General features: G+C 46.4%; 1 protein-coding gene across 2 annotated transcripts in view; it reads left to right on the top strand.

Moving 5' to 3' along the window:
* Positions 1–20,634, top strand: part of ATP9B (ATPase phospholipid transporting 9B (putative)) — a 3,609,114-nt gene that overhangs the window by 219,586 nt on the left and 3,368,894 nt on the right. The window lies entirely within an intron of this gene.

Below are 20,634 nucleotides of genomic sequence, written 5' to 3'. Positions count from 1 at the left end.
GAGGTCCAACCAGGCTGGAGAGTACGAAGGAACTTGGGAGGAGCTATGGAGTTGAGTAGAGGAAGAAAGGTAGCCATAGTTAAGGTTACCTTGCGTAGGTTGGCCATGGAGTCTGTGGGGTTAGGCAGCAAAGTCCGTGTTAGGGTTTCTGAGAGCACTGAGGAACACTGGAGGGAGAGCAGGTGGCTACCAAAAAACAGCATGGATGTAAGCAAGTGTCAAGTGCGGCAAGGTCAGGAGTAGAGATGAAATTGTTATACTGGTACTTTCGACTAGTGTTAACGCAAAGGCACTAGGCTGTGAGGCCAGCAGGGCAAACTGCCTTAGACAAGTGAACTGTAAAAGGTAACTGTGTTAGCACGAGGAACATTTGATCACATACAGTAAAAGTATTATCAGGTGTTACAACATGTAGTAGGAACCCATTTGTGAGTGATCATGGTGTAATTGACCCCTCAGAGAGGCAACTTGTCTAGGATAAATGAGCTGAGGCATATAACAGAGTTGGCAAAAGAAACTAAAGCAGGTGAAAGTCTAGAAAACATCCTGGTGACACAGCATAAGAACAGATAACATACGTGCAAAGGCAGCAGAGTTGCATACTTTCAAGGGCAAGTAAGTACCTGTGGCAATCATCACACGGTAAAAATCGGGACACAGCAAAAAGTTATGGTAATGCGTCGAAAGGAGGAGAAGCTTAAGTGTTTATGGGCCGTTGACCATAGTCGTACATATGTCCAGCTCGAAGTATAAAGTGAAAGGGAGCCTTTCCGATCAGGTGGACGGTTGATTGCGAGTTATGCTGCACGGTTCTTACCGCAGGTACCAAGAGGTGCTCAAGGCAATGCTGATGGGTAAGAGGTAAGAGCGTGTTGGAGCAAGTCGTAGGGCAGCCTCAGACAAGTAGGTCTCGCAGCGCAGGTCAAGAGGAGGGACAGGGATATGGCAGTGACTAGGGGAGAGGTGCTAGATAAATATTGATGATACCCCTAGAGGATTGCTGAGCATGAGAAATGGCTTGGTTGGAAATGCACGCGCAAGAGGAACGGATACAAGTGGGCAGGCACAAGGGAAACATTGCAAAGAGACGTATGCTAGGTGATTGTAATAGGGTAGCACGACTCACCAAGGATTGAATGGGCTTTGGACTGGGGTGAAGTTTGTGTTGTCAGCCTACTCTGATAGCAGGACTCCACCCCCACGGCCTGTCTGGTTCCGACAGGCTCTGAACAGGGGCCTTGAGTGTGGGCATATGGTGGGGGCCAGCGTTCGCCTGCCGGCTCCCGGATTGGGCGGTGAATAAGGCTAGGCTGGCCAATCAGTACCACAGCAGGCTGCTGGAGGTTCGCAATCCGGTGCAACACAGCTGTTCCGCCATTTTGAAGGTGTTTCCTGGATAGTGTCCAATGAACGGGCCGACGGTGTCGGGAGCTGTAACTCCTGGTTGGGCAGCTTAAGATGATTCAAAACACAGTGCAAACGTGTGCAGTTACAAATTAGCACTTCAAAAATGCTGCATCAGCAAAAAAGCGGGTGGAGGCAAGGAGAAATTTCCAGTCATTGGAAATAGCCAGAGGGCTTACCTTGCTGGTCCTAGGCGGCAGGGCACTAACGCTCCTGCCACGTGTTCCGCAAAGGCAGAGGAGCAGCTGCTTCAGTGCTGCCTGGTTCTTCCTGGATGTCCTTCCTGAAGTATTCAATGGAGGGTCTAGTCTTATCTGCATTGGCATGTTTGTCCAGAGACATGGTGGATAGTAGGAAAAGGCCTGTTTCTTAGTATTTATGCTCTTGGTTACATTGTGGCTTCTGGTGTGGTGTTGGTGTCATAGATGATCTGAAGAACAACCCAACTCTCGAAGACGGTTCAAAGTGTTTTATTAAAATCTTTGAGAAGGCCTTCACTAAGGGTTCTGACACTCTGTCGCCTGTGGACTTTGCCCTCCCTAGCTCTGGCACCCTGAATCCCCCAAATTGCTGCTAGAAATTGGTAGCCACTACTATCTATTGTCTGACTGACTGGTCATGATGGCCTAGTGGTGACCGCCTTCTCGATCTGACTTCATCCGGGGCCTTTTAGGTGGATCCTATACAGGGCCCCACAAGAATAACAATCTATAGAAGTGGAATATGTGCCTTTCAGCTGCTTATGTTCCACTCTGCCTTTCCTCTCATGCCCTTTAATTCCTGGGCCTGATCTTCTCGCTCTCCTTTCCTGTCATCCTACTCTTCTCTTTCTCTTCCTCCTGCCGTCTGTTCATTCCTTCCCTCTCTCCCTCTTCTATACCTCGGATGTTCTTCTCTCTCTCTCCTCTACTCCATACTTTTACCCTCTGTTCTTTACTCTCTTCCCCCTACTCTCCATTACTCCTTCCCTCCTCCGACTACTCCCTGCTCCCCATACTCTGAACTTCTTCCTCCTCGCACTACTCGCACCTCTATACTCTACCCCTACTTCTACCCTCCTCTCTACACTCCACTGCTCCATCCTCTTCCTTATTCTCCACTACTACTCCAACTACTTCCTTTTCTCTACACTCCACCTCTCACCCCTATACTCCCGCCTAATCTCATTCACCTTACACCCACTCACACCCAAGAACCACTTTTGCACGCGCTTTCTGTAATTCTCCATGATCCACTGCACTTTCCTTCCTCCGGGTGGGATCAAGGGAGGAGAAGGCAGACCAAAAGACCAAGGTAACAGCCCACACTGCCGTGTCCTTCCTGCCCTCATTAACCCTTCCTCTTCCCCTTCAATTTGCCCCCCACATCAGCTGGTTCGCCAGGCCAATTACTGACTTCCCTTTCCCCAGTGGCCTGGTTACAGGCATCCAAACACATAAAACCGATATTAAGCCCTTTCTTTTTGTCGTACGCCGGTCTGCTGGCTTTTGATAATGGCAGCCCACTACATTTAAAATCAAATTTAACTTTCAGGTCTGTGTATTGTTGGGGCATCTGGAGTTCCTGTCTGACTCGTGCAACATTCTGCTGCCTTCCCACTCGCTGCCTCCTCTGACTGGTGAGCTATGTCGTCTGGTCTCCATCGCAAGACTTCTAGTGTTCATAGCCCCACGGGGAAAAATAAGGCACACTGACCAGTATGTTGCACAGTAGGTATGGGGCAAGCAAAAGTGCTACTTTGTACATTTAGCCAGGTACATGTAGAGGGGACAGAGGCTGGGGCCCTTCCAACTCTCTGACCCCGCTGGGTCCACACTGCCTATGACCAGTACCCCGACAGGTCTCCTGCCCCAGGTCAGGGAGGGTCCCTGTCCCCTTTTGACATGGTCAGTTTCCTGACCCTGTCACATTGGGCTCTGGAGATGGAGTTTCTTGCCCATGCAGAAGGCTATGGTTGTGACTGCTTTGTAGGTGATGCAAGTACTCTTGAATATGATGGATGCTTGGAGGGGTTGCCAGTGCAGCACTTTGAGGACGGGGTGATGAGGTTCAATTTTCTTAGTCCTGTGTTGACTCATGCTGGATAGCTTTCGGAGCTGTCAAGGTGACATCTGGGACTCCTGTGAGTAGGGCATTATTACCTTCCAGCTGGGGGATAACCAGGGCTTAGACAACTGTTCTGAACCTCGGGATGTGGGTGAAAGGTTTGACTTACGAGTAGCACAACCTAGTACCATTTAGTTTGGTTCTTCTTGGCGTTGTGTGCTTCCAATGAGAGGTTAGTCATTTTAGAAATCTGAGATGTTTTGCGCTGGCTGAGAGTTGAGCGTGAATGCATAGAGCTTTGTCTGTCAACAAATTCCAAACTTTAGCATTCTTGGCAGGGTTTCCTATTTATTTTAAAATATTTTTATTGGCATTTCAAGAGTACATTTAGAATAGTTGTAATTAGCAATCGTCATATACCAGTGAAAAAACATGTAACTGATAAATTAACTTTAAACAAACAACAAAGGTCATCGCCTTCCTATGCCATCTTCTGAGGTTAGTTTAGCCACGGGGCAAAGCAGGTGTAGGGTCAATATGTGCGCCCTGAGGCCCACGGGCATGTTGGCGCGTTACAAAAATTAAAATAAATAAATATCAGAGGACTGTCGGGATTTCTGGATGAGGCAGGTTGGTTTATCATGAGGTTTAGTTTCAAACATATGTCCAAACCTTGTAGGCAATTAGGCATTACTCACGGGGGTTTGTCGTCAGATGGGTGGAACATGTCCCATATCAGAGCTTTCCAGGCTTCGTAGGTCATGCACGGGCCTTCCCCAGTCTTAGCTATTCCTTCTCCCCATATTCTAGTTTCTGCCTCTGACCAGTGTTCTAGTTCCTTAAGTGATTTGGCGTATGGGGGCCGGTCTGTGTTTTCCACGTCATAGCGATAGCTCTTTTGGCCAGTACATGCCATGTCCATGAATTTGACGTTGTGCCTGATTTTGCCTGTCTGGTCTGTAATTGCGAGAATTGGCAGTTTCGGGTTCTCTTTTTTACAGAGCCATGAAAGTAGCCTGCCTGGTTTGTCCCCCTCTGAATGAGCCCTAGTGTTTTTTGCGATATAGTCAAATTTAGTTAATCTGGCCCAGGCATCCTGACAATCTTTCCTCGTTGTGGACATTTCCTCTTAGAGTTCTTTAGACTTGTTGGCCGTGGACTCCAGTCGTCTGATGTTCTTCTCGCCGGCCTCCAGTTCTTTTAGTGTTTTCCGGATCCCAGCGGCACTGGCTATGACCCCCCCCCCCCCCTTACTACTACTTTCAGGGACTCCCAAATGGTGCTCCATCTGCTAACACTCCCCACGTTGTTGTCCATATATTCCATTATTTTGTCTCGGAGCTCCTCTTTGAATGCTCTATCAGTTAGTGCTTCCGTTGGCATCCACGACATCGGTATGGGTGGTCAGGGGCCCTTTGGTTTCCATACCATGAGGAGCAGAGAGTGGTCGGGTATGGTTCTGCCCAGGTAAGAGGCGGATTCTATCTGAGGTAAGTGTGCGCTGTCTATCAATAGGTAGTTTATACGGGTATGTACGTCGTGCAGGGATGAATAGTATGAGAATTCCCTACCTTCAGGATGTAGTTCCCTCCATACCTCCGACAGATCTAGCTCTTGTATGACTCTCTGTAGGGTGGAGGAAGATGGGTTGGCCGGCTGTGTCGGGGGAGCGGATCTGTCGAGGGTGAGGTCTCGTACACAGTTGAGGTTGCCTCCCCATATAAAGAAACAGTCTCTATAGGGTGCTAGCTTTGGTTGCAATTTGGCAAGATACGCATAGGTTCCACAATTGGGGAGGAATGTATTGACCAGGCATATTTCATGTTGCTCGATGCTTCCGCAGAGTATGTGGTATCCGCTCTCAGGGTCGGCCTCCTTGGACAAGAGTTTAAAGGGTTCAGTACTACTTATCCATGTGTGCACTCCCCGGGCAAACTTGGAGTATGTTGCTCCAAAGCCCTGTCCGCCCCACCAGTCTGGGATCTGAGAGTCAGCTTCAGCGATGAGGTGTGTTTCCTGAAGCAGTGCGATGGAGATATGTTTTCTCCTCAGGAAGGACTTGATCCTGTTTCTGCGCATGTTTGTGCCCATTCCCCTAACATTCCATGTCAGTACCTTAGTCAGCTACCATATCTGTAGGACTGGCCCTCAGGCCATTTGTGATGTGCCCCTCGGTTCCATGTGATGGTTGCATTGAACACTGCGAGACCTTTCTACCAAGAACAAAAGATAAAACAAACAAAACTAGTCCAAGTGGACCAACTGCACCCAGTTGCAGTTGCATTGGTTCTGCGATGCTTGGGTGCCCCAGCTCTGTCAGGGCCCTTCCAGGTCACCTTGAGCGGGTGTAATGCATCAGCGCTGTGCTGCCGCAAGTCCATTCTCGGGGGAATGCTGTAGGTCGGTCTTGTGGGCTGGCTCCCGTCTGTCTTTTATGCTATCTGTGACTCGATCCACGTCATTGGTTTGTCATTGGGTGGTCCAGTCTTGTGGTTTCGGTGCACGGGTTACGGTGCCTTCTCCTCACCGTCCGCCATGTTGTGTTCTAGCCACATGGTAGCTGCCACTGGCGAGTCTAGGAAAATTGCTCTGCCTTTATATATTATTTTGAGCCTCGAGGGGTACATTAGCATGTATTTCATGTTTAGCTGTCGCAGTCTGGCCTTGATTGGAACGAAAGAGTTCCTCGCCTTTTGTACTAGTGGCGTGTAGTCCGGGTAAATGGTGATCCTAGCGTTGTCTCTCTTGATTTCCCCTCCTTCGCGCAAGAAGCGCAGAATGATTTCTCTGTCTTGAAAGTTCAGGATTCTGGCTATTATTGGGCGTGGGTGGGATCCGGGTGGTGGTTTCTTCTGTAAGGACCTGTGTGCTCGCTCGACCGCAAAGCCTTGTGAGAGGTGGCTAACGCCTATTTCTTGTTGAATGAGGGTTTCTATAAAGTTGGTGCGGTTGGAGCCCTCCATTCCCTTGGGAATTCAGAGTAGGTGCACATTGTTGCATCTGGAGCGCCCTTCAGCGACTTCAGCCCTCTCCTTTAGGAACTTGTTGCGTTTTTCAAGTTCTAGGACTCTACTTTGCATGTCTTTGAGGGCTTCGGTAGACTCCTGCTGCGCCGCCTCTGTGGTAGTCACGCAGTCTGTAAGATTGCGTAAGTCTTGGCGCATCAGCATCACGTCCGATTTCACCTCCTCGATTTTGGTGTCTATAAAGGAACGTGGCCCATTGATGGCCTCTAGTATTTGGTTATCTTTATCATTCCCTTCTGATGGTGGTGGCCCCAGACAGGGCTCTTTAGACTTTTGATCCGGTTCTTTGGGCTTGCCTGCAGTGAATGACTCCATGATAGTGTTTTTGGTTTTGCCTTTGGAGTTCGGCATAGCTGCCTGTGATGTACCAGCCAGCCTGCAGCGGGGCAGCGCCGTGTGTCTCCTGCGGTTCAGTAGGGGTTCCGATCTGTAGACGTGGGTCTTAGGTGGCAGCTCCGGGGATAACTCTTGTGTGCGCCGGGAGGTTAACCCTGGATGATTGTGGGGTTTGGAACGGGAGGCGTCCGGTGTACAGGGGCAGTTGCGGTCTACGTTCTACGGTTCCAGCATGAAACCCTATTCCCTTGTATGAGGGTTCTCGTTGCGGCATCCTCTCCTCTGACCCCGCTACTTGTTGTTGATGTTGCATGAGCATGTGGTCTTATCAGCAGGGCAGGCCCTGGAGCGCTCTTGGAGTCGCCGTTGAAGACCGGCTCTTCGCCGTTTGCTTGGAGGCTTGGGGTTATGCGTGCCCCTGTGCGAGTCTCTGGGCTGTGATAAAAAAATCAGGTGCTTTGGTGTCACCATGCGGCTTCTGCGTGGTAGACTTGGTTGGGTGCCAGGTCCACCCTGCTGGCCCGGGGTTGGTGATTAACTCCCTTCCCTTTCAAGTGCTCAGGTGGGAGCCCTCCCCTCTAGGTAGGATGTGGGCCCTTTACCCCCTGGGTGTGTTCCACCTTACTTGTGACTGCAGGAAGGTGTGCTCGCGGGGTCCGGGCTTTCCAGCTCTGTGTATTCGATGGCCTCCTTTATTCACTTCAGTGGGCGCAGGCAGTGGGACATGGTCCTTGCCAGGAGCTTGTCAGCTGTCGAGGAAGCTGTGTAGCAGAGGTCCGGGCGGCCCGGAGATCTCTGTGTACAGAGAGCACTCTGCTGTTAGGGGATGGTATGCTGCAGGCTTAACGTTCCACTGAGGACCGCTGTGCGTGTTGACCGTTGTGATGGGTCTTGGTTGCTGGGTCCCGGCTGGTGTGATTAGAGCCCGCCAGCTGCGTGTGAATTTCGCGGGTGGGTTAGCAGGGGCCCGGGCACGTCGGGCGGGTCACTCACGACCCTCTGGGAATCTCAGTGCCCTTCCTCGCCTTCGTCTTTCAGCCTGCAGGGGGGCTGCTGGAGGCCCGGATCTTTGTCTCCGCTTCTTGCCGCCCGTTGTCTGGCACCAGCTGATGTTGGGCTGTTGGTACTCCGCGGCGTGTGATTGTGGCGGGGAGGCTTTATGTCAGGGGCTCCGGGGTCAGGGATACTGGGTCCTCTCTGCCGCTGTATGCTATCTTTGGTCCCCAGGGGGCCTGGATTCAGAGGCTGCGTTCCCAGTGATGTCGGCTCCATTTTATGTCGGAGTTGTTATCCGAGTGTGCAGGAGCGGTTGCTTCTGTTGGGCAGTCGTTTTATTTCTGGTTTGGCGTGGATCTGGCCATGTATCTGAAGGATCAGGGCAGGAGCTCGGGAGAGACGCGTCATTACTCCATGCACCTAGGCCACGCCCCCCTACCCTCTGGCAGGGTTTCCTGTGAGAATGAATTTGGACTTTTTCAGATTGAGCTTCAGGATGGTGGTTGATATCCAGGTCTGGACGATGGAAACAGAGCTTTATTTGATGGATCTTTTTGATGCAATTGATCCTAAGGTACAGCTGTAGATTTGTGTATTGGTGTATCTTGATGGGGTTGCCCCAGAGATTCAGGTTCAGGTACAGGATGGATCATTGCAGAATCTGCAGGTTACTGGGCAATGCTGGGATCTGTATGGGGGAATTGGTCTTAGTTGGGGTAGTATGTGGTGTACCTCTGCAGGACTGCTGTATCACAGCCAATGAGCGTAGGGAGAAGATTGAGGAGAGTTTCACAGGCTACGGTATTTAAGGCTTTAGAGAAGGTGAGTAAGCAGGGGTCCTCTTTGTCCAGGATGTTGAGCATTATTGATAATTTGCAAGGTCGGCAGTCTATGTACTGCATCGTGGTCTGCATCTGCATTGGTAGACCTGTAGTAGATTGTGCCAAGAAATTGTTTTGTGCAACTAGATCCTACAGTCTCTTGGTCACTGTACTGAGTAAGGACAGAACTATGATGGGGGCACTAGTTGGCCAGGCCATCTGAGTGGAGTATGTGTTTATTCAGCAGGGGAGGATCTGTCCATTTATCAGTTCCTCTGTGAAGGTTGTCTGTGACTGTGATGCATTAAAAAGTGCCATGAGTATAAGTGCTTAAATTGTGATCACCTCTCAGGTGTGGAGGGGAGGATGTCTTCTATGTAGATGGTGGGTTTGAGTGCTGCGAGTGTGTTGGTGATGTCTTATGGAAAAATTGTTTTGAATTTGGCCAGCTTGATATGCTGTTTTCTGGTACTGGTGGGATATCTGTAGTCCGTTTGTAGATGTCAGTGGGTTGCTTTATCATGCTCACCTTGTCTGTGCAAAACCTGCACAAGACAAATTTCACCTTTGACGCACATCATGTTGGAGGCGTTATGTTCTGGGCATTACCCAACAGGAAATAGCTTAATGTAAGTCAAGTAACATTTATATGATCAACAAGTAAAAATATTATTATAACTCGTAGGATTCCTGTAACAGATAAAAATGTAAGATAAACAAGTGTGCTCTTAGCTCACCTCTCTGCCCCTCTTTTAGCCTGAACTATTCATGCTTTCTAAACGTATTGGGGGAAACTAGAGGCTATCCTCGTTCCACTCACCTCTTATGACCTCCCACAACTCATCACCTATCCCACAGACACATTGCTGGCAAGACCCTGGACCTTTTGATCACAAGTAAAAATCATGCCTTCATGGATAATCAAATCTGGATATTGTTGTTTGACCACTTTGCTATCCACTTCACGCTCACACTACCACACACAATTCCACCACCTTCCAAACATCCCCTCGCCACCCAGCCATGCAATGCAAACCTATTTAAGACATAGCCTCAGCACCACTCATGCCACTCCCCACATGCACACCAATCCATCCTAGTCCATCAAACAACAGCATCCCTCAAATGACAAAAACCCCACAATCACCACCATAACCATGGTTCAACAGTTCCCTCCTCTCTATCAAGCAGGAAGCCAGACACATAGAACGAGCCTGGCAAAAGAACCCATGCCCCTTAATCAAGACACTGCTGCAACAAATATAAAACAATCATGTGCAATGTCAAAGCCACCCATTACTTCAAAGAACTCCATTCTGCCACCAATCCTTCCCAAAAACTATGCAACATTGCCAAGTCCCTCTCTAAACCACCATCCACACCTTCCACGCCACAATCCACTGCAATGTGCAACTCCTTCATGAACTTCTGCAACTCCAAAATGCACATCAGGACACCCCTCCACTCTCCCACTCACATCCCCACCCAAACATTCCAACGCATGGTACACCTACCACTCCATCGACACTGACACCCTTGCTCACCAAAACAAAACCTGCATGCTTCCTGGATGCCCATCTCAAGCTGCATCCAATTGCATCACCACCTGTCACTCCACCTACCTGGTTTGCGGGACGGGGTAGCCATGTTCGGCAGTCCCCGTCGCGGAGGGTCTACCCTCGGTTCCGTTTTTGGAGGCCGCTTCTTCTCGTGGCCTCTGCTTTGGGTGCCACCATTATTCCGGACTGGCGCTGGCGCCCGTTTCCAGCCTTCCGCCCATGCGCAGTCCTTTCAGAGCTGAGCGGCGCGGGTCTGAGTTGCAGGCATTGTTTTGACGATGGTCTGCACATGCGCAGACTGTGCCTAGCAACGCCGGCTTGCGTTCCAAGCCTCGCCTTCATGACGACCCCTTATTAGGGCCGTCAACCCAGAGGTAGTCACATTTCAACGCGGTTGGTTACCTTATCACCCGCTTCACCCTGCTGCTTCCCAGCCTCCCTGCCTTGCCTGCTGTTCCCAGTTCTTGGTTCAGCTGCCTTGGACCGTCCCTGTTTGCTGGCTCCCAGTTGCCTTGGTCCTTGGTCCTCAGTCTCCTTGGGTATCTGCTCTTGTGTTCTCTGTTCCCTGGGCTCCCTGCTTCCCTTTGTCCTCTGGTCTCCCTGGATCCTTGCTTCTTGGTGTTTCCAGGGATTCCTGTTTTCCTTGGTTTCCCTACATCTGGGTCCCCGACTCCCTGGGGTCTCCCAAGCCTCCTGGTACTCACTGGTCAGCTGTTCCCAGTCAGGTCTTGCTTCTGTTGCCCTCAATCCTCTTTGCCTTGCCTCCGGCCTCTACCTGGGTACCGTCCCTCTACAGAGTGTCACCTGCCATCGCATCTCGCCTTCAGAGTCCGGCATCTGTCTTCAGCATCAAGTTTACTACATGCATCAAAAGACCGGCCTTCCCTGCTAGTGCTTGCACTCTCCTGACGCCACACCAATCAGGGAAGCACCGTTTCGTGGCGTCGGGAGTCGGTCCACTTCCGACCTGGTGTTCTTAAAGGTAGTGGTTGGACTGGTTCCTTGCGTTACTTCATCAACTCATCAACGACCTACTGGACAGACTGGCTACCTCTCCGTGCTCTCCAACAGGAAGCTCAGGTATGCAGTGTTCATGGGGCACCTTCTTTAACACCACCCTAGCTCCTCACTGGCTCAACACCATCAACTCCTGTTTTTCACATGCTACTATCCTCACTGCACATTGGACAAATCTCAATCCTTCTAAAAATACATCTCTCGACCCGTCACTTCCTGAAAACTACCGCCCCATTGATATCCTTGCATACCTCACCAGAATCATGGAAAGCTTTGTAAATACCCAACTGCAGCAACCCATCACCACAAACATCCTACTTAACCCCTTCCAATCTGGCTTTTGACCTGGACACAGCACTGAGACCGCTACTCTTCACATTCTCACTGACGTCCAGAGCATCGCAAAGGACACACAGAACTACTCCTCGTAGTCCTCAACTTCTCTGCAGCCTTAAACACCACCGACCACACCGTTCTAGTAGACAACCTAGCCCACAGAATGAATCTCTCTGGCACCGTACTAGACTGGTTCACTTCCTTTCTCACTGACAGGACACACTTTGGCTCCATGCCCCCTTATTGTTAATTTCCAACCCCTGTCAAGTTTGGGGTCCTGCAAGGCTCCTCCCCATTACCACTCCTCTGTAACCTACTTGTTGAATCCCTTGGACAGACCCTTAGCAAACCCAACGCACATTTCCACCAATATGCAGATGACGCATAAATATACTTTAAAATTTCAACCCCTTCACAGTTCCACACCCTCAAAACCTGTCCCTCCACTGTCGCCAACTGGATGGCCACATGCTTCCTAAAAACTCAACCCTTCCAAAACAGATTACCTCCTGATCTGCTCCCCAAGGCACAAACCTGACCTCGCCCCCTGGTTCCAAGAACTCACCATGGATAACCCACATATAGCCCTCTGCACACCTATTAAATCACTTGACCTCACCATCGACCCCCACCTTTCCATCACACACCGCATAGCTGCTATGACCAACACATGCATCTACAAATACTCAACCTATGCCAAATCAGAACTAGCTTTCCTCCTAATGACTTCCACGCCACAGTCCAAGCACTGGTTCTCTCTAAGCTGAACTATAGGAATGCTCGCCTCACTGAACTCCCCCACAACACCCTTGCACCCCACCCCCTGCAAGCCATACAAAACTCAGCAGCCAGACTCATCCTCCACCTACCGAAACATTCACACATCACCCCTGCTTTGCCCAGCTTCACTGGCTCCCCATACCTCAGAGCATTACCTTCAAAGGACTATGTATTGTATTTAAAGCCATCCATCTCAAAACTCCATCTTACGTTCATGACAAACTCAAACCCATCACCTAGGCATTCACCTGACATGTCGGTCAACACCTTTGAGTGTTATACTACCCCTCAATCGACTGTGCAGACCAGTGAGCCCAGCATACCAGTCCATTGTGGAACATGTGCAGATGTGGAACAAATGCTGCAGAATGCCTCAACTCCTTATTTCTCATGAAAACTAATGTATTCAGAACATATTCTTATAGTGCATAAAGAGTTCAACAAACATTTAAGACCAATACTAAAAGATCACAGAACTATCACAACACTGTGTGGTGTATCGATTTCATAGCGGCTGGCAGCAAATTTTGAAATCTTTCAACAAGCGTTCATGCATCATTTTGCCTACTTGTTAAAGTGCATCAGTGCAAAAGTGGGTTAGTGCTTTAAAGTGCTAGATATGAAAGCAGCAGTTTTCAAGTAATTTAGGTATGAGCCTACAAGCAACACATAATCATGAACTGCTGATGGATTTAAATCGAGACATTTTCAACAGATTGATTTAGCTACCATTTCTAACGACGAGTGCTGTAAGCATATATTTGCCTGCGGTTAGCTTTTAAAACTTTTTAGTTCTGCTTCTAAGAAGGGTATAAAGTAAAATATTTGGTCAACACAAGGTGTTTCGGCCTGTTATTGAGGATCCACCCCTTCTTGGCGGTATTCTAAAATGATTTTCAGATGGGCCTTCATCAGGACATATATTGGCTTGAGAAACATGATACTCAAATCTTTAGACTACCCCTTTGTCTTGTCTTCTAGATCTGTAGAGTTACAAATATAGAAACTAATGAGTGAGGACTTCTAGGGTTATTTTCCTTACCAAATCGATTCCTCCAGATAGGGCTACTGACCTGAACCTCATTTCACACACTGGGGTGGGAGATATTTATTTTCTTGCAGTTGTTTTTTTAATACATTGTTATTCACGATCCTTGGATAGGTGAGCGTAGATGTCTACCATCATACCTGTAAAGAGGTGAGGACATGTTTGTTTAATGTGTCCAACCTTCTTAGGTATATCTTCATTCATTTATTAAAACTAGTTCCTTAGCACTTTGATTTGGTTTCAATGGGAGAACTTAGTTTCACATAATTATTTTCATCACATTATCTATGGTACAGACCTTCTTTTCTAGTCAGCCGGCTGGCACTTGTATGATGGGTTACCCAGTCCATTAGGTGATCTTTTGCTTTTACTTCTTAAGGTGAAACCTAGTGAGAAAAGAGATACCACTTCCAGCCTCTACAACTGTTGTGTGCTGTGAAAATTAATTCAATCTCTAGGGCTCTGTGCCTAGTCTATTGCCTGTTTCTAGCACTGCAGCATTCTCTCAGTATGGGGATGTGTTGCTGAAATGTTACTTCTCATGGTGGTGTCCTGGGTGACTTTGGCATGTTTCTATATAATCTCTGTACACTATGTGCACTCATTAGATGCTTTTGTTGCTGGCTGTAGCCATATTGGTGAAACATGAGCTATTACATAACTTCACGGGTACCCTAGGTCCCATATTTTCGCTTGCATGTTTATTGCATAATCACTTGCTAAATCCATAATGCACCTACCTTAGCATTTACTAATACCTCAGTCACTAATGTGGCAATGGATCACAAACATAATAGCGAGCAAAATAATGCAAACTGTATGTGTCCTTTTTAGTTGCCGAGTAGTCACTGTGCTCGGATTCGAAAAAGTTTGCAGAGCCTCATACAGCACTCGCGTCTGATTCAACTAAGGCTAACTTTGTAAGTACGTCCATAAGCAAGGCGTGTGGTTTAGCAGTACTTACATTTTTTTCAATGCAATGAGGTCCTGCCGCAGCTGCCGCGTTAGTCTCCTGCTTCGATATCGAATGCTGAACAGATCACCTCATCTTGCCCCTATTTATTTCACGGGTGGCCGCCTTCTTTGTTCAATGTGTAATCATTGTTCTTACTCTGGAGACACCATTTGTTACCTCCCTAATACAGTGGCGTGTGTTGTGCCGGAAAAAATCTTTTTTGATTCCTTCAGAAGGGGCATTTTATAATGATTTTGACACAGTTTTTATGCATTTCAACCCATCATGTATCGGTAAGTGTGTATTATAAAATAATAAGCACATGTCATGGTGCTTTATTTTGATATTATCCTATAGCATTTCTAAATAAGTGCTGTAGGCAAAACCTGTTGGGGTGATGCTGTTGGTGACTTCAGGAGTTACCTTCTGCTTGCTTATTAATTTGTTAGGCTTATTGTTCGGAGACGCACATTCCCTGCCACTGCTCAGTTGGTATATTACCCTGGTTTCCGCTCAGTTCTGGCATTCTTAATTTAGACAAAGCACACGTTACATTGTTTATCTTGCATCTCAAGTTCTTTAAGCATTAAAATATATGAGGTCCCAAAGTGGCAGGGGAGTTGCACAGCTGTATACGGCTAACCCATAATTTTTCTTTTATAAAGAGGTTACACTCAATGTAGGTGTTTAAGCCTTCAGTAACAGTATCCAAGCGCTATATCCAGCATTGCTTTAATGCCACATCACGATCTCCGCCTCTTGGTAAAGGTTGTACTGTTTGAATAACGAACCAGCTGAAGTCATTGTAGCTGTGTTTCTTTGCCAGAAAATGCTAGACCATAGGTTTCTCATGGGCCTGATACTTTAGGCACGAGCTGTGCTCACAAATTCTTTTTCGTACCTCCTTTTTGTTTCCCCAATGTAGATGAGGTTTCTTGCACATTTAATACTGTACACCGGCCAGGTTGTTTTGCAGTTCGTGAATTCTCTATATTCCCATGTAAGGACACCTATCTCAACCCTCTTTATGCTTTTGGTGAGAGCACACACAGAGCAATTTCCACATTTGTGGTGGCCTACAATTGGTGATAAACCCAAGCTGTGGCTACCGTTGATGATTGTCGATGTGGCTGTTAGTATGTATGAAACAGCATTTGCCTTACTTTCTGTGGGTTTTTTTAAATGCAAAATGAGGTTTCATGGGTTTAAAGTCTGGGGTTTGCACAATATATAGCAGTGTTTTAGAATTGCACTCAAGTGCATTACTAATTGAGCTATATGTGGTTACGCAAGTTAAGCGTTCCTGTTGTTCTCGAAGTTGTTTTGTGAGATGCATCTCTATTTGGCAATTTTAACAGCTTTATGAGGGTACCCTCGTTGTTTGTCTTTTTTCCAGAGTATCTGAATGTTTTTTTATTCTTCCTTTTTTGTGCAGTTCCTTCTGATCCGTAGAACTTCCCTGAAGTAGAGATTTGTTTTAAGGCTTAGCGGATGATAACAGTTAAAATGTACAAGGGTGTTTTTATCCGTAGGTTTGCTGCACAGAGTTCTTTCAATAGAGTCTTTGTCAGTTTTCATTAGGACCAAGTCCAGGAAGGGTACTGATATCATATTTTGTGTCATAGTCAACTTGAGAAATGGGTCACGTTCCTTGAGCCAATGGCAGAAGTTATTCAGCTGTTCCAGCGTGCTGCTCCATATCATGAAGACATCGTCAAAGTAGCGGTGCCACGTTTTTATGTACACCACATATGAGTTATTCACAAACTGTTTTTCAAAATTGTCCATTTATAAATTCACTATATCCGTGGCGAAGTGGCACTCGTACTCGTCCCATCCATTTGTTTGAAACATTGTAGCATAAAAGCAGTGGCGACATTTTCTTTGGTAGTTGGGCATTGATCTAAATAATGTTGCATCAGTTCTATACTACCATTATGTGCTATGCTAGTATAGAGTGCTTCCACATCACCAGAATTTCTTAATGGTCTAATGGTCTATGTTAATCGTTGACACAATATTGATCACTTCAGTTGAATCACGTAAGTAGGACTTCATTTATGTCACAAATGGGCGTAGAAAGAAATCTGCATACTGGGAGAGTGGTTCTGATATTGAGCCAATGGCTGACACGATTGGATTGCCTATTAGTTGAGTCTTGTTTTTGTGCACCTTTGGCAGGATGTGGAATGCTGGGGTTATTGGATGAAGTTGTCTTAGAAATAGTTTCTCGTTTTCTTCTAGCCGTCCGTCCTGGCAAGCGTGATTCATGAGACTTGAGATTTCTTCCTGTAGGCATGACGTAGGGTTGGTTTTTAACTAGCAATAGTGGTCTTGATTTTACAAAAGTCTTAATGCCTCCATTCTATATTCATCAGGTTTCCATAGTACTATCCCTCCTCCTTTATCTGCAGGCTTTATCACAATAACTGGATTACTGTCAAGTTTGCTGATTGCCTCTCTTTTTTGTTAAGATTATCTCTTGATTGATTTTTCTTTGCAAGGAGTTGTTTGCTCTCATATAGTACCCTATTTTCAAAAGTGAGAATATTTGGTCCAATCGTGGATATAGGTGGGATAAAGGTAGAGGGGGGTCTAAGCCCGGTTATACTTGGTTCTTTCCTATGCACACTTTCCGATTCATCATCTCTGAAAAAATATTTCAATTTAAGGACTCTGAAAAAAGTCTCAATTCCTCCTCAGTAGTGAAGTCATTTGTTTTTGTTGTTGGTATAAAACTGAGCCCTTTGTTGAGTACATTAATTTCATCTTTTGAAAGATTATATTCAGTCAAGTTGAAGATAGACACTACCACTCCTGTTCCATTGGCTTGTTCTCATTCCATATTCGCCTTGCAGGCACATCATTTTCTGATTCTGCCTCTGCTGCCTGTCCCCGAAAAAACTGTTCAGGATTTTGCACCATTGTCGTTGATGATCCGTCATCTCTTGTATCGTATTGCTTCCACTTGTGGTATTGGTTGTCTCAGAGAAAGTAACATACTTTTTTCTTATTCAAAGCGCCCTTTGTACTTTAGTTTCTGCTTCAATATGTTTTGTTCTGTTCATTGTAGAATCCAGAGTTAAGATATGGATATGTTTTTCTTCTTTATAGGTTTCTATGTCCTTTAATTTAGATAAAAAGATCTGGAAATTAAACTGTTTGAACTTGTGTATTTCTTCTTCCATTTTTTCCAATTTTAGTTTTGCGCCTTGAATGATGGACTCATCATGAATCTTTCTTTTTTTTTCTTTTTTTTTTTAAGAGCTTTCAATTCCACACCTTGTAGTTTAATTTCCTCTTCTGCGGTTTCAAAGATCAAGATAATCAAATCGCAGCTACATTTGTTGCGCACGTCGCTGAGATTTCGATTGAATTTCGGATTATCGATCAACACACAGGGTGTTTGGGACTTGTTGTCCCTGCGGAATCACACCTGCTTTTAGGTATTCCAACATTAGTTTCCTGTGTAGCTCTGTTCTTACAATTTTGTTTCTTTTTTGCATTAGTGTTTCTAGATCATTGGAGTTGGGATTTACAGATGGTACCCCAGTGGTGGAGGGTAACGAGGGCGGTGCATTCATTAGCCTTTGAAAATGTTCTTCGGTGAAAGATTTTTTTTTTATATTAATCAAGAACATTTTATTGTTGAGCTTTTCAGCTTGTTAGGTTCTCCGACATGGAGAAGCAGACCCTACAACCATGGGTTTAACAAAATGGTTCTGCCCCCTAAATTTTCTGTTTACGGGGGCCCTCACTGGAATTAGGGGAACTATAATCTGAGGGAAAGCATGTGAGTGCTAGGCTACCCCTCCCTCCGGTGTGCAGACCAGTCAGCCCACCGTGGAATATGTGCAGATGTGGAACAAATGCTGGCCAATTCCTCAACTCCTTGTTTTTCATGAAACAAATTTATTCAGAACATGTTCTTATTGCAAATAAACAGTTCAAACATTTAAGACCAATACTAAATCCTTACAGAACTATCGCAATATTGTGTGGTACATCAATTACATAGCAGTTAGCAGCACATTTTGAAATCTTTCAACAAGCAGGCAGGGATCATTTTGCCTACTTGTTAAAGTGCATCAGTGCAAAAGTGGAGTTAGTGCATTAAAGTACTAGATATGCAAAGCATCAGTTTTCAAGTGTTTTTTTTCTATTCATAAAGGTAGTTATGAGCCTACAGGCAACTTGATTTCTACCAGGTTCTCGTTTACAATGCCATCACTTGCAGCAAAGAACGGCAAGACATGGGTGATGAAGTATTGCTCGTCATACTTCAGAGAATCCCAGTGTTGCATGTCTTTTGAAAGATCGACCTCTTCTGCTATCCAAAAAGAGGCGTTTGACTTCTTGTACATTTGCCAGATGTCATAGTACTTAATGGGGAAGATGACAAAGCACTGCAGGTTCTCCCCGAACAGGGGCTCCTCTTGCACCTTAGCCCGCCAGCTCACCTTACTCTTCACCACTTCCTTCTAAGCCTTGTTAAAGATGTTTCGGCAGTCTTGGTGGCCAGTACCCGGGTGAGGCTGAGCGTGGGTGGTGTGTTCTTTGTCAGTGAGTGCCAGTCCCTTAAGAGGGGATAGACCAGGTTCTCGTTCTTGGCAGAGAGGGGGTTGCGAGAGGACAGCATGGTGACAGGAAAGGACAAGGGTGTGCACAACCGAGAGGAAACGAGAGCTGTGAACGTGCAGACTGTACTAGTGGCGACTCAGGAGAGAACAGATTTATTTAGCACAATGTAATGTATGCTCCCATCATTTTTCTTATATAAAGAGGTTCCACTCAATGTAGGTGTTTAGCCCTTTAATAACAGTATCCAAGCGCTAGATCCAGCGCTGCTTGAGTTTTCTCAATGCCACTGCTTAAAGCTGCCCTAATTTCGAGTGAGGCCCCCCTGTAAAAAAAGAATTTAGTGAAAGACCCATTGTGTTAAAAACAAATAAAACAGCCATACCTTCTGCACATTCCACTCTGCAAACTGACATGGCCACAAAACAAGCACTTGCCTACTGGACACCCAGGGCATGGAACACCCTACCTCTTCACATACGCGCTGCATCTACCATCACCACTTTCAGAAAGAGGCTCAAAACATACCTGCTTCCCCCACACATAACCCTGGCCTTCTCAACTGCTATCATGGGTCTATCCCAATCCTCCTATCCTTTCCTGAAAACATTTTGTAACTTTTTATCAACTCCCACCTTTTCAATATTTTAACCACATAAGGCTATATGAGACTGTCTGGGTAGGGCCAGCGCAAGACAAAAATTCAACTAAAATAATACTGCAGCCACAACCACTTCATTGGTTTATCCAGTGGTGAAGCCAGCATCATTAGACTGCCTACTAAAACAGCCTGCCTGCAGATTAAGCCACTCTAAACACGCTAGACAATCCCATGCATTTGATAGCCGAACATTCCAACAGTGAACTTCTTAAACCACGCCCATATGTCTCATAAGGATCTAACCTAGTACCCCACGACCTACTCGCCATACTAGCTGTGGAACAACACTAAAATATGCTAAGGGCTCTACCAGTCTTTATTAGCTATGAACTCATACAAAAGCTCACTATGTCCCAAAATCCCAGGCAAGGTCTTCTCTAAAACCTTCAACTGACCAACCATCTTGTATATCCCTGCAGATCTCTGAAACACACAATGCTAGGCCCCACCAAATATATACTCTGCATTGCATATGGATGCTTGACAGGGCTCTGACCCCAGTAAAACAACACTATTAAGCACAGGTTTAAACTGTTCCTTCGCAAGCAGATTATAGGGAGGACCACAAGTCCTGAATACCGTCACAAAACGGGCACCCAAAGGAAACCCAACTCCGCTAAACTGACAACTCCTTTTCTTCGGTTGGGCCTGTTTGGGGGATCCCTCAGGCAACAGTCTGCCTATGAAAACCTAAACTTGGCCGATCATAATATGCTTCTTGCTCAAAAGCATCAAAATCCTGGGAAACATCCTGTTTGCCGACAGCCACTCTCACAGTGCCTAATAGGTTGTTGGGAAGGTTGCAAAACTGAAGGCCCACCTGGAGCAGGCCACATAGTGAAAATCACTTTTCCCAGAGTGTAAGTGGTTTAGTCTTCAAGCCCCAAAACATAATTTTGCTTTCACTTACATGACTTCCTTCTTCACTGGTCCTGAGAAAACAATATATTTGGCAGAGACCATGAAAAAGATGGACTTAAAAAATCACACCTATGTTCATAAAACCTACTGTTCCCCTCTGTTCTCTTAAATGCAACTATGACTTGGTTTTGTACTGATTTTTAAAAAGAA

Source organism: Ambystoma mexicanum, chromosome 5q, assembly GCF_040938575.1.
Source record: "Ambystoma mexicanum isolate Mex_15411 chromosome 5q, UKY_AmexF1_1, whole genome shotgun sequence".
Lineage (NCBI taxonomy): Eukaryota > Metazoa > Chordata > Amphibia > Caudata > Ambystomatidae > Ambystoma > Ambystoma mexicanum.
This window is presented reverse-complemented; position numbering and strand designations above follow the sequence as displayed.